Source organism: Eschscholzia californica, unplaced genomic scaffold (assembly GCF_041429995.1).
Source record: "Eschscholzia californica isolate CP2 unplaced genomic scaffold, dmEscCali1.0.p SCAF_1, whole genome shotgun sequence".
Classification (NCBI taxonomy): domain Eukaryota; kingdom Viridiplantae; phylum Streptophyta; class Magnoliopsida; order Ranunculales; family Papaveraceae; genus Eschscholzia; species Eschscholzia californica.
Window position 1 is genome coordinate 48,870,075 of NW_028238198.1, and position 12,799 is coordinate 48,882,873.

Here is a 12,799-nt window from a genome sequence, read left to right on the forward strand (position 1 = left end):
AGGCCGAAAGGGTTCGAATGGAGATTCGGAACAAGATAGAAAGAACCGGGCCTTAAAAGGGGTGCCCGGGTGAAGGCTCATTAGGCCGACCATGTAATGGCCGACCAGAGTAAGTGGGCCGGCCATAGAAAGCCCATGGTGGGCTGTTCTGGCCGGCCACACTTAAGGGATTGTCAAAATACCCCAAAAATGGTATTTTGGTAATTATCTTTTCTGTGGCCCGAAAATAGAAAGACCTAATCTGAATGAGATTCTAATTAGGGTTTCTCTATATATAGGGTCAGTTGAGAACAGAAAAGGGGTGGATTTTTCTCTAGAAGAAAAATATACAGCTCTCTCTTTCTCAATATACAGCTAGTGGAGAGAGAGGAATATAGAGAAAAAGCTTCCGTTCTATCAATCTAGTCAAGAAGAAGAGTTCTTTTCAACCTTCTAGTAAGTCCTAGCAGTCTGAAAGGAAGGGAGATCAAGTCTATTCACTCGGTGTCTCAAGTAGAGGAACACACTTGGAGCTCTCGATCTTCACATGCGATTGGAATGGTTCGAGGGAAAAACGCGTTCAGGTATTTATCCCTCTTCTAGTTCATTGATTAGTTTATGCACATGATCCTGGGCAATTTAGTGTTAACATATGATGTTTGAGATTCCGCTTAGAACACTAGATAGTGTATAGGATACACACAAAACCCTACAGCGTCCTAGGGACGCGTCCGATAGCTTCCACGCATGTCGGATGCGATCCGAGATGCAGCTGCTTGGGGACGCGTTTGGCCTAGGCCCAGGACGCGTCCACCCGAGGGACAGGGCACGGCTCGGAACGTGCCGAGCCGGGTCCGACCAAAGTCCGGACCTTGACTTTGACCTATCTTGGTTCCATCCTTGACTGGTCAAAGGTCCCCTGACCAGGTTTGACCCGGATTTCCAGAGTTTGACTCAGGCATTTTTTGGGCTTTGATTCGAGTGGGAGTTTTAGTCTGTTCTTCTTCCGACCTCAACCTTAATTTTTTACGAAATTGACCCGGATTATGCGATAATCCAAACGGAGTGAAATTGACCCGGATTATGCGATAATCCAAACGGAGTGAAATTGACCCGGATTATGCGATAATCCAAACGGAGTTTTTCCTTAAAACGGTTTTAGAAATCAGTAAGGAAGAAACGTGACAAAATTAGTCTATATTTTACGAAAAATAGACTGACAATCCATGATAGACATAGGAATGTCACAATTTCCCACGAATAGCAAACCTAGATAAGAATCTAAGATACATACTTTTTCTATGATTGTCATATTTATGAATGTATGTACATGTATGTGATTGCATAGTGTAATGTACCTTTAGATAGGTAAACGTTTCTTGATTCCAAGCACAAGCGTAATGTGCCCGAATAATACTTAGAGTATAGGGTCTAGAGAAACCGTTGACGAATCGAATGATGAGATCATGATTCGAGTGGGAGTACTCAATGGTGGTTCATGGATATGAATCCAAACGAACCTTAGGCGAACAAGAAAAACATTACGCAAACTCACATAAATCTTTACATAATAAATCACAGTTAGTTATGCCAGAGTCCACAGTAACGTAACTTGATAAATTACGTAAAAGTCCCCAAAAAGAATTTTGAGTAATGCCTACCCAGACTAAGACACCTGTTGATCCCTTGTTCATCGATGGTGGGTCGGCCTTCGCAGAGTGCTATCTTTTACCTCGGGACGTGTAACACTCCTATTTTCTTATTTATATCATATTAGGTGGAAATAACAAAACTATAGGTCAATTTGGATTTGGGCCTAATATGAAGAGTAAGTTAGTGTGGGCTTGAGTATCATAAAATGGAAGTGGGTTAGAAGGAAAAATAGGGTTGGTTGAGTTGATTATATAAAAAGGGGTATAGAGTCTTTTTGTAGATCTAAAACAAAACTTAGAGAGAGAAAGAGAAATTGTATTCTTTGGAGAAGATTTTGATGAACAAATTGAAGATATCTATGTATTATTTATGATATAGTTGGTATATCTTCTTAATCTTCAACAAGCCACTCCTTAGTGAAGGAAGAATGAATAAAGAAGAAAAGAGGTAGAGATGGAGTTCTCTAGAGAGAGAAAGAGGCATGATTGTGGTATTGATGTCATCTAAGGCAAAAAGAGGTAGATTTCATATCTCCTACTTCTTTTGTAGGCTTTTTCAATTTATTCCATGATAGGTTTAGTATTGTTAATCACATAAGTTCTATAAAGAATGATTGAATGATTTAGATAGTAGTTCTATCTTGAATTCCATAAAATATCTATGAAGGACAATATTTCGGTGTAGATTAAAATTAAATCTGGTATTGATTGATAATGAATCTCGGTGTGTATCTTATATGGTTGGAAAGGTATGTTTGTCTACTGTCTAGTGGTTCGAAAAATGAGTTAATTGGAGTTCCGAGCGAATAGTTATAATAGTTTTCGTACGAGGTGGCAGAACAGTCCCTATTGTACTTCTGTCTAGATTAAAATTAAATCTGGTATTGATTGATAATGAATCTTGGTGTTTATTTTATATGGTTGGAATGGTCTGTTTGTCTACTTTCTATTGGTCAAATGGTTCATTAATTAGATTTCCGAGTGAGGAGTTATAATAGTTTTCGTACTAGGTGTCGAGAGAGTCTCCAATGAGCGAATTTATTGAGATAATTCACATGGTTTCTATTCTTTAAGCAATGTGTTTCCTAGGTAGATGATACCTTATATTGGTGAGTGTATATTTGTTAACTATTAGTGTTATTTGTTTGTTTGAGGTTGTGATCCACGTGAGGATCTATTATGAGCATCATCCATTTTGACTTGTCATGTGTTGTTGGCTTGAATGGTTTGGTGAACTTGTTTGTAATTCTTTATTAGAGCCAATGTTTGTGGTGTGATGTTATTATGGGTGTGTGATGTTATTATGTGTGTGATGTGAAAGATTGTTGTATTATGAGAGTTAGTATTAGATTAGAATGCGAGGACATTGAAAACCCAATAATCAAGAATAAAAATTGTTAATTTCTACATGTATGAGGTAAATCTAGCTGTATTATGTTAGTTGTCACATTAAATTTCAGATAACGTCAACAATGAATATGAATGCAAATGTTTCCTTGATTGGGGATTGAGCTTGCCTACCCGAGACTTAGGTTTGAGGAAATCTACTGCAGTTGGGTTTTAACCCAGCTATTTTGTTTTTCAGGTATTGATAGTGCACTCATGGTAGGCGTTGTTCGTGGATCCAGTTTGAAGGTCTCAAATCTTCGATTTCAAGGCGTTAGCTTGAGATTTGGGATCTGGGCTCTACAGGATGATACGGGTAGATCTATAGCAGAGGTCTACATGTCTAAATGGTTATTCTCAACGAGTCAGCAAAAGTGTTTTGGATTTCGAGGCAAAAGGATGAATTTAACACATAAGTGTTATTCATCAACCAAGAGTCATAAGAGTATGATCAACAAAGAGTTTGCTAACCCAGGATGACAGAGTTAAGGGCAGTGCCTAGTACGCTTAGCCCCGTAGCAATGGGATCTTCGAATCATATTTTTCAAAGGGGGACGCTTTTTATTGAAAAATATGGCAAAACAGTTGCTTTTGCACAACAATTTAATGTAATACTTAGCAAATTTCCTTTTTCTGTTAATGTAGAGTAGAAATGGTACACACGATTAGTTTAGATTTAGATAACTTTCTAGATTGGGAGAAGGATCAGAGAATAGTTCTCGATACTTCGAAGAGAGAACATGTAATAGAGAAACCAGGAAAAGGAGAGGAAATTAGTGCCTATGTTATAGAGGTCAATTTGGCAGACACAACTGATTCCCCTACATGGGTATTTGATACCGGATGTGGAGCTCACATAATCTCGGATTTGAAAGGGCTAGAGGGAATCAGAAGTCTGTCAAAGAGGGAAATGGTTGTACGAGTCGCAAACAAAGCAAGAGTTGCTGTTGCGGTTGTAGGAACCTATAAGCTCAGTCTAGATATCAGTGTTGCATAAATCCTATTATGTACCTACTATCTCAAGAAACATCATCTCTGTGTCTGTTCTGGACAAAGAAGGATATCAGACTGTTTTTTAAAACAAGCAATGTTCTCTATACAAAGATGATGTGTTCTATACCAGTGCTAGACTTTGTAATGGTCTTTATGTTTTGAACATAGAAGACGAAATCCTGAACATAGACACTAAACGGCTTCGCACTCATGATTCGAACCAAGGCTATCTCTGGCATTATTGCTTAGGCCACATAAACATGAAACGCATGCAGAAGCTTCATACAGATGGACTTCTGGGTTCGTGTGATTTAGAATCATACGATACATGTGGACCATGCTTAGTGGGTACGATGACACGATCACCCTTCAAAGGGAAAGGTGACCGAGTTAGTGAACCATTAGGACTCATACATACAGATGTATGTGGACCTATGAGTACACCCGCAAGAGGTAACTATGGCTACTTCATCACATTTAATGACGGTTTCACTAGATATGGATACATATATCTTATGAGGAATAAGTCAGAATCGTTTGAAATGTTCAAACAATTTCAGAATGAAGTAGAGAATCAACTTGACAAGAAAATAAAAGCCATTCGATCGGATCGAGGTGGTGAGTATTTGAGTCAAGAAGTTGAGGATCATCTTAGGAGTTGCGGCATCGTGTCCCAACCCACTCCACCAGGAACACCTCAGATGAACGGTGTGTCCGAAAGGAGGAATCGAACCTTGAAACGACTGCTTTCACACTTAACCGTGCTCCGTCAAAAGCTGTGAAAAAGACGCCATATGAGTTATGGTTTGGAAAAGTTCCAAAGCTGTCTTTTCTCAAAGTCTGGGGTTGCGACGTTTATGTAAAACGTCTACAAGGAGATAAACTAGCACCCAAATCAGACAAATGTTTCTTTGTGGGTTACCCAAAAGAGACTAGGGGTTATTTCTTCTATAACGCATCAGAGAACAAAGTGTTTGTTGCTCGTGATGGTGTCTTCCTAGAAAAGGAGTTCCTTTCCAGGAAGACAAGTGGGAGAAATATAGAAATCGAAGAAATTCGATCCGAGCAACAAGCTGACACCAATGCACCGATGTCAGAAGTCGCGGTTCATATCTATACTGAGCCGATACAAAGGAACAATGAGGAAGAGATAGTAGATCTCGGAGATCCTCCCGCGCAAGAAAATCCTCAAGAAATTGAGAATATCTCACCAGTTGTTCAACCCCGACGTAAGTGAGCAAGGTTAATCGAGTTATCTCAACGGCTATATATACTGTTGGTAGAAGATAACGAACCTAGAACTTACAAAGAAGATATGACGAGCTTAGACTCCGAAAAATGGCTTGGAGCCATGCAATCCGAAATGGAATCCATGTACGAGAATCAAGTTTGGAACTTGGTAGATTTGCCCGAAGGAGTAACACCCATCGGATGCAAATGGATTTTCAAGATGAAAACTGACATGGATGGAAACGTGAGCATTTTCAAATCAAGACTCGTGGAAAAAGGTTACAAACAAGTCCATGGAATAGACTACGACGAAACCTTTTCCCCTGTCGCAATGCTTAAATCCATTATGATTATTCTAGTGATAGCCGCTCATTATGATTATGAGATTTGGCAAATGGATGTCAAAACCGTCTTCCTGAATGGGAATCTGGAAGAGGATGTGTACATGACACAACCTGAAGGTTTTGTAGATTCTAATAATGCTAGAAAGGTTTGCAAGCTTCAAAGGTCCATTTATGGATTGAAGCAAGCAAGCAGGAACTGGAATCTTCGTTTCGACGAGAAAATCAAAGAGTTTGGCTTTTTGAAGAACGAAGAAGAATCTTGTGTATACAAGAAGGTTAGTGGGAGCAACCTAGTTTTCTTGGTCTTATATGTAGATGACATACTAATCATTGGAAACAACATTTCGATGCTTAATTCTGTAAAAGAATGGCTTAGGAAGTGTTTCTCAATGAAAGACCTAGGAGATGCAGAATACATATTGGGCATCAAGATCTATAGAGATAGATCAAAGAAGATGATTGGACTCAGTCAAGAAACTTATATAGATAAGATTCTTAAGAGATTCAAAATGGAAACCTCTAAGAGAGGATTCATGCCCATGGCTCATGGCACAGCACTAAGCAAGACCCAAAGTCCTAGTGACCCACATGAGCTAGCAATCATCCAAAAGGTACCTTATGCTTCGACAATTGGATCCATCATGTATGCCATGACCTGCACTCGCCCAGACGTCTCATATGCTCTGAGCATGTGTAGTCGTTACCAATCAAATCCAGGTGAAAATCACTGGACCGCAACCAAGAATATCCTTAAGTACTTAAGAAGGACAAAGGATTATTTCTTGGTATATGGCGGGAAAGAAGAACTAATCGTGGAAGGCTATGTGGACGCGAGCTTCAAAACGGATAGAGATGATTACCAATCACAGTCGGAACATGTTTTCTGTCTGAATGGAGGGGTAGTATGCTGGAAAAGCTCAAAGCAGACTACTGTAGCGGATTCTACCACAGAAGTAGAATACTTGGCCACTTCAGAGGCAGCGAAGGAAGGAGTTTGGATGAAGAAGTTTATATCCGATCTTGGTGTCGTTCCCAGCATCGAAAAAGGGATTACTCTATATTGTGACAACAATGAAGCAATCGCCCAAGCTAAGGAACCAAGAGCATACCAGAAATCCAAACATATCCAAAGGAAATACCACTTGATAAGGGAGATCATTGAGCGAAAGGAAGTGCTGATTTGCAAAGTCCATACAGATGACAACATTGTCGATCCGTTAACAAAACCACTACCTCAGCCCACACATGAGTACAAAGGGGATGGGGATAAAGCACATCGCAGAATGGCTTTAAGTTTTTAATCAGATTAATAAAAGGAGTTTTATGTAATTTGATTAGCTACGTTCAATAAAAGAAATAAACTTAATTATTTCGTCATTAAATATTGGTTTAGTATTTAATGGACAGCCCAAAATAATGAAACTTTTACCAAGTAGGTTTATCAGATGCGTGATCTGGTAAATGAAACCCTACTAAGTGAACTTGGAAAAGATTCATTATCAAAACCCTAGTCCAGGTCATTGCATGGACAACAATGACTCAAGACGACTAGCATGTGAGGTTGCCTGATGGCGCTGTTTCATGGGCCATAGGAATATAGTATTTAAGTCAATTACATGGGTGTATGATTGGGGAATATACACTGGGCAACCCAAAAATGAGAATTCTTCAATGAAGATTGAAATACGTCAGGAATTCTCATAAGACAAGATTGGAGAGAGTCCTTAAAACATGAGTACTCCACTCATCTTCTATAAGGAATGTCGAACTTTGGCACCGTTAAACGCCGCGCCGTAAAAAGAGGTTATAAAGGAGGATTGCTGGGGGAGACAGGATAGATATGAAGTTAAGTGGCAGTACAAGAATGGATTATGTCCTCCTAACTAAGTTAGGAATAGTATCTTCGGGCCACTTGAGGAGAAGCAACTGAAAATGTACGGTCGTACTCTAATGGATTAAAAGATTAATCATTAGCTTGGCAGTTGTTCTCCAGATCAGGAAAGTCTGAAAGGATATGACGTATCAGATGAGATACGAAGTCACATGGGAATCGAGCATTGCACTTGTTCTAAGGACAAGCGGGACACTGAAGGATATATCCGTTCGGTGTGAAGGAGATGTCCTTCCGAGGGAGTTTCCTTCGACCAAGATGACAATGCGATCAATTTATCGGTTAGGATAACGATGAATAAGTTATGAAGATCATCCAGTCCGATCCAATTAGGGGTCGTAATGCTTTGCTAGAAGCCAACTACGACCGTCGGATTACTTAGGTAATTCGCGGCTAACATAGACTGGATCCTACAACGGGTTACACATAAGAGTGGTAACTTGATCGGAGAGATTTGACTAGATGGGACTAGGCTAAAGATGGATTGGATCCAACTAAATAGGCCAAAAGCGTTCGAATAGAGATTCGGAACAAGATATAAACAATGGGGCACAAAAGGGGGTGCCCCTAAGCAAGGCTACTATGGCCGGCCGTGATGGCTTAAAGGCATAGTGGGCCGGCCACATAAAGCCCATAGTGGGCTGATATGGCCGGCCACACTAGGGGATGCCCTAATTAGGGTAAAAACCTAATTAGGGAATCCCAGAGGACTAAAACTCCTCTATGCTTATCTTTTCTGAAGGACACTTTTTGGATTCCTTATTTGAGTATGACTCTACTAAGGTAATGTCTATAAATAGTCTCATTAGTAGTTCAGAGAAGATGTGGAATTTTCTCAAGAATACACATCTCTCTCACAATATGCAACTAGTGGACAGAGGATATTGTCGAGAAAAAACTCTCATTCTATCAATCTAGTCAAGGAGAAAGGTTCTTTTCCACCTTCTATTAAGTCCTAGCAGACATTAAAGAAGGGAAATCAAGTTAACCAACTCGGTGTCTCAAGTAGAGGAGATTATTTATCTCTCTTCTAGTTCATTGTTTAGTTCATGTATAATCGATCCTTGTAATCTAGTGTTAACATATAGATGTTGAGGTTCCGCTTAGAACACTAGATTTAATGTATTAGATACGCATGAAACCCTACAATTTGTCCCCCTAAGGCTTCCTCCATTTGGTCATATTTTGTTTGATATCCCCTAAGTCTTCCTTTGTTTGGACCATTCCAGGTTAGCCCGTTAACTCTTCAGCTCTTTGCCCACATTGAGAATCATTTACTATTTGGGCCACTAAGTCTTCCTCTATTTGGTCAGTTGATGTTTGTCTCACGAAATCTTGTTATCTTTTGTTTCTATTTCGTCCCTAAAATCTAGTTATGTTTGGTGTATTTCTGTTTGTTGATACCCAATATCTTGTTAGGTTTGGTCAATTTCTGGTCTTCCCCCTAAAGACTCTGAAGAATTTGTTTCTGTCCTTAAAGAATTTGTTGATGTCTCTGATGAATCAATTCCCATTTTCCCCCTGGAGGAACTGTTTGTCTTCTCGATGAAGAAACTCCCATTTGCCCCCTTAAGAATCTGCAATAATGATTCTCAAAAGACTCCTGCCTCTGACATCTCTGTTTTGCCCCTACATGTTACATCGTATCCAAATCCACACTAACGCCACTTCCACCAGATTCATCCACCACACAACCACGCCCAAATCCACACTCATCCATGCATGACACCATCACCACCAAATCCATGGTCACCCATAACAGAATCAACACCATCTTCACTTCTTCTTTCTTCACGCTCGTCATCATAATCAACAATTATTGGACATTTTCTTCATTTTTCCTCTATTGTAATTAACATTTTCCTTTTGCTAAACATTCTTTATTCTATTTCCCCCATTCTTAAGACCCATCGTTCCATCAACCCTAGACCACCCCACTTCTTCAACCTCTTCTTTTTTGGTCATTCAAGATACAAAACTAGTTGTAGTGAGGGGATGTTTGACCTCAAGATAGAAATGAAGATACCCCCTCCCCTTTTATAAGTTCTAGCCTCCATAAACACTTAGTTTAATATTCCATCGTCTGTAACTAGACCATCCCTCACTTTGAATAATTCCCTACAAATTAAGCAACATACTTCCAGCAAAATACTTCCCTCCGACAACTTAAGCCCATGCATGCAGTGTGAAGGAACTTTAGGTATCTCCACTCGTTCGTGAGAGGAACATCTACATCTTGGAATGTGACTACATCTCTGATCTACTGTGTGTAATGGATATGTTGAAATCCGTATCAGGGTGCCAATGACCATCATACTGAAAACATCTATCAAATCTTCTAGAGTGTAATAACCGTCCATGGAAGAAATTTGGGGAAAAATATCAACCGGAAGAATATCAGATGAGGGAAGAGTGAGAGAGAAACTGAAAGAAATTTGGGAAAAAATATGAAAAGGCCTAATAACGATCTTCAGGGACTAACAACCACATCGAGAAACGGCACAAGTGGGAATGAAGCGACCTAATGATGTTGCAACATTAAATGAGCCTTGTGAAAAGGTGTGCTCTGACAACAAATAGGGGTAAGAAAAAATATAAATCTTACTTTAACGGCCCTGTGACGGTAACAACAAAAATAATCACCCGAGTATCTTTAATAAACTACGAAACTAAGCGGGAAACCAGTCATAAACTAGGGGTCATTTGGAAAATAACCATTTTCTTTAATGCATGCAATGTTCTTTATTATAATATCATGTATATTTTCATTGATGAAGTGAAACAACAGTAACAGAGACTCATCTGATGCGGAGACACTTTTAACTCAAAAATCAACCTTAATACCATAGTTAAGATTAGTTACTATTCTTACTAAGCGATAGCTATAAAAATGTGTACAGGGGTTGTAAACAGAATGATATACGTAAATGTGTGTTTTTCTTTAGTCTTCCATAGAAGTTAGTTATAACAGATAAACTATAGTTGTAACTATATTTTCACCAATTGTTTTTATGCAAATCTGAACAACTTGAATTTGGAATTGTTGAATAAATTCAACAAATGTCCCGGCCATTATATCAGGGCTAATATTAATAAATAAAATCAAATTTCTTCTTTCAAAAAAATAAAAACCTTGACATATTTTAAGACTAGGACAAGGTAAATTGGAATTTTGATTCAAGAGGTAGTCTAATGTGTAATTATTGTGGGCTAGTCCTCAAATTAACTAGTCAATTAGGGGTTTCTCAAATGGAACCTACTCAATGATTCTCAAAGTAGCAGTCAATATGCCTTTCCGAATGGTGACTTAAAGAGGGAAGTCTATATGGAACAACTTGAGGATTTATTACTCCACGACAAGATTGTCTACGAAGTCGGTGAATTCTCTTTATGATTAGAGGCAAAAACCTAAGTAGCGACATTAAATATTTTTTCAGTCGAATCAAATGGGTTTGTTTTAAATGATACAGGTAAATGTATTTATTGTAAAGCAAATAAGCTTAATTGTTTACTTATTTGTTTTTATGTTAACGATATGCTCATTTCTATAACTGATATATCTCCTATTGAAGAAACAAAGAAATTCTTATCATCTAACTTTAACACGAAGGATCTTAAGTTACTGTGTAATCTTAGGAATCTAATTTCCGTGGAAGGGATATGTACAGGTTTTAAGTGAAACAAATTACATTGAGAAGATTCTGAAAAAGTACGATGACTTTGATCATAAACAAGAATGGTTCCCAATATAAATTACTAAAAAATGCTAATCGTGTGGTGTCATTAGAATGAACTAACTGCAATAGTTCATTCCAATTTGGGATTTGGGTGGCGCCTCCCACATGGGGTAGTTGCGGATCCACTTTTTGAGCATTTCTAGGCTGTTTCTTTACTTTTTTGAGCAGTTTCAAAGTGTTGTTGTTTAGCGCAAGAGGGATCCCTCTGACGTCGACGGAGAGGAAGAGACGAGGGAGATGAAGACTCCATTAACAACAATTCCATTGTCGGGTGATTTCATCACGACACAAACACGGTTTTGATGAAGATTCAATGATGTTTTTTATGAGACTTTCTCACTCTAAAATGGATTCAAAGACGGTTTTGAAGGTTTCATAGTCGATCTATTCATGGTTGTGATTCGTGGAAAGGAGAAGATGGACTTCAGATAAGGTTCGTACATCAACAACGAAGAACTGGGTTAAAAGAATAAAATCAAACGACGGGAATTGGTTAAGTGATCTCTTCATCAGATTGGTTTTGGTACTTGCATCGTCATCTTACTACTAATTTTCAATTTTATTTGTATAATATTATTCTATGTTGTCGACCTTTAGGGTCTTTAATTCTCGATCTTTAAGACCTCCTTTGTCGACCTTTAGGTTTTTTTTAGTCCGTGTCTGGTCAATTTCTTTCCCTTCATGAGGCACTTTACATTCGAAAGTTGTATGAACTTATCGTATCTAACTCTCATGTAGTTCTCAAAGAAATAACAATTATCATCCATGTAACTTTGTGATTGTATCACTTATGAATGAAACATGATTCCGCTTGGATTCAAAAAAAGAACTTGAATATACTGGTGTTATAGATAGTCTAATGTATTTTATGCCTTGCACTAAATCATAAATAGCCTACGCCGTTAGTGTACTGTGTCAGAGTTGCAAGTAATGCAAAACAAGAGCATTGGAAAGCAATTTCTGAAGTGTTAACTAACTTGAAGGTACACTGGACCACAGTTTATATTAGAAAGGAGACCCCTTAACTGGAAGGATGTAGCAGTGCGCTAGAACATTGAGACAGTCAAAATCTACAACATGATGGAATTTTGACATTGAGTGGCGTTGTGTCACGGAGATCTAAGAAGCATATTGTAATTTATGATTCAACTACGCTATTAGAATCAAGTATACAGGAAGACACAAAAAGGAAGCAAAATGGCTTAGAAATTTATTAAAAGACAACGCTCTTACAACATTGCAAATAAAACCTACAATGGCAAGCCACTATTTAGAACCGACTGAGAACATAGTACACCCATTAACTAAAGGACTTCCTAAACTATTTTGGGATGCAAGTATTTGAATTTTCCCAAGTTGGAAAATGCGCGTTTAAGCCAAAGAAGAAGTAAAGGAATGCTTTTGTAGGAACTAGTCAAAATTCAAAACTTGGGGTAACAAAAGTTGATGTTATATTTGTGTCTGACCACAGTCAACTGATTTTTGAAAACCAGAATAATTTACAATCAGGTTTGTGTCATAACTACATTGAACACGGCTATGGTCAAAATCATGCTGATATCGAAAAAATTAAGAAACAACAAAGCA

At 38.4% G+C, this 12,799-nt stretch overlaps 1 pseudogene; it reads left to right on the top strand.

The window, feature by feature from the left end:
- The first annotated feature begins 6,093 nt into the window (after positions 1 to 6,093).
- Positions 6,094 to 6,730, top strand: LOC147567321 (secreted RxLR effector protein 161 pseudogene; annotated as a pseudogene).
- Positions 6,731 to 12,799: the final 6,069 nt, after the last annotated feature.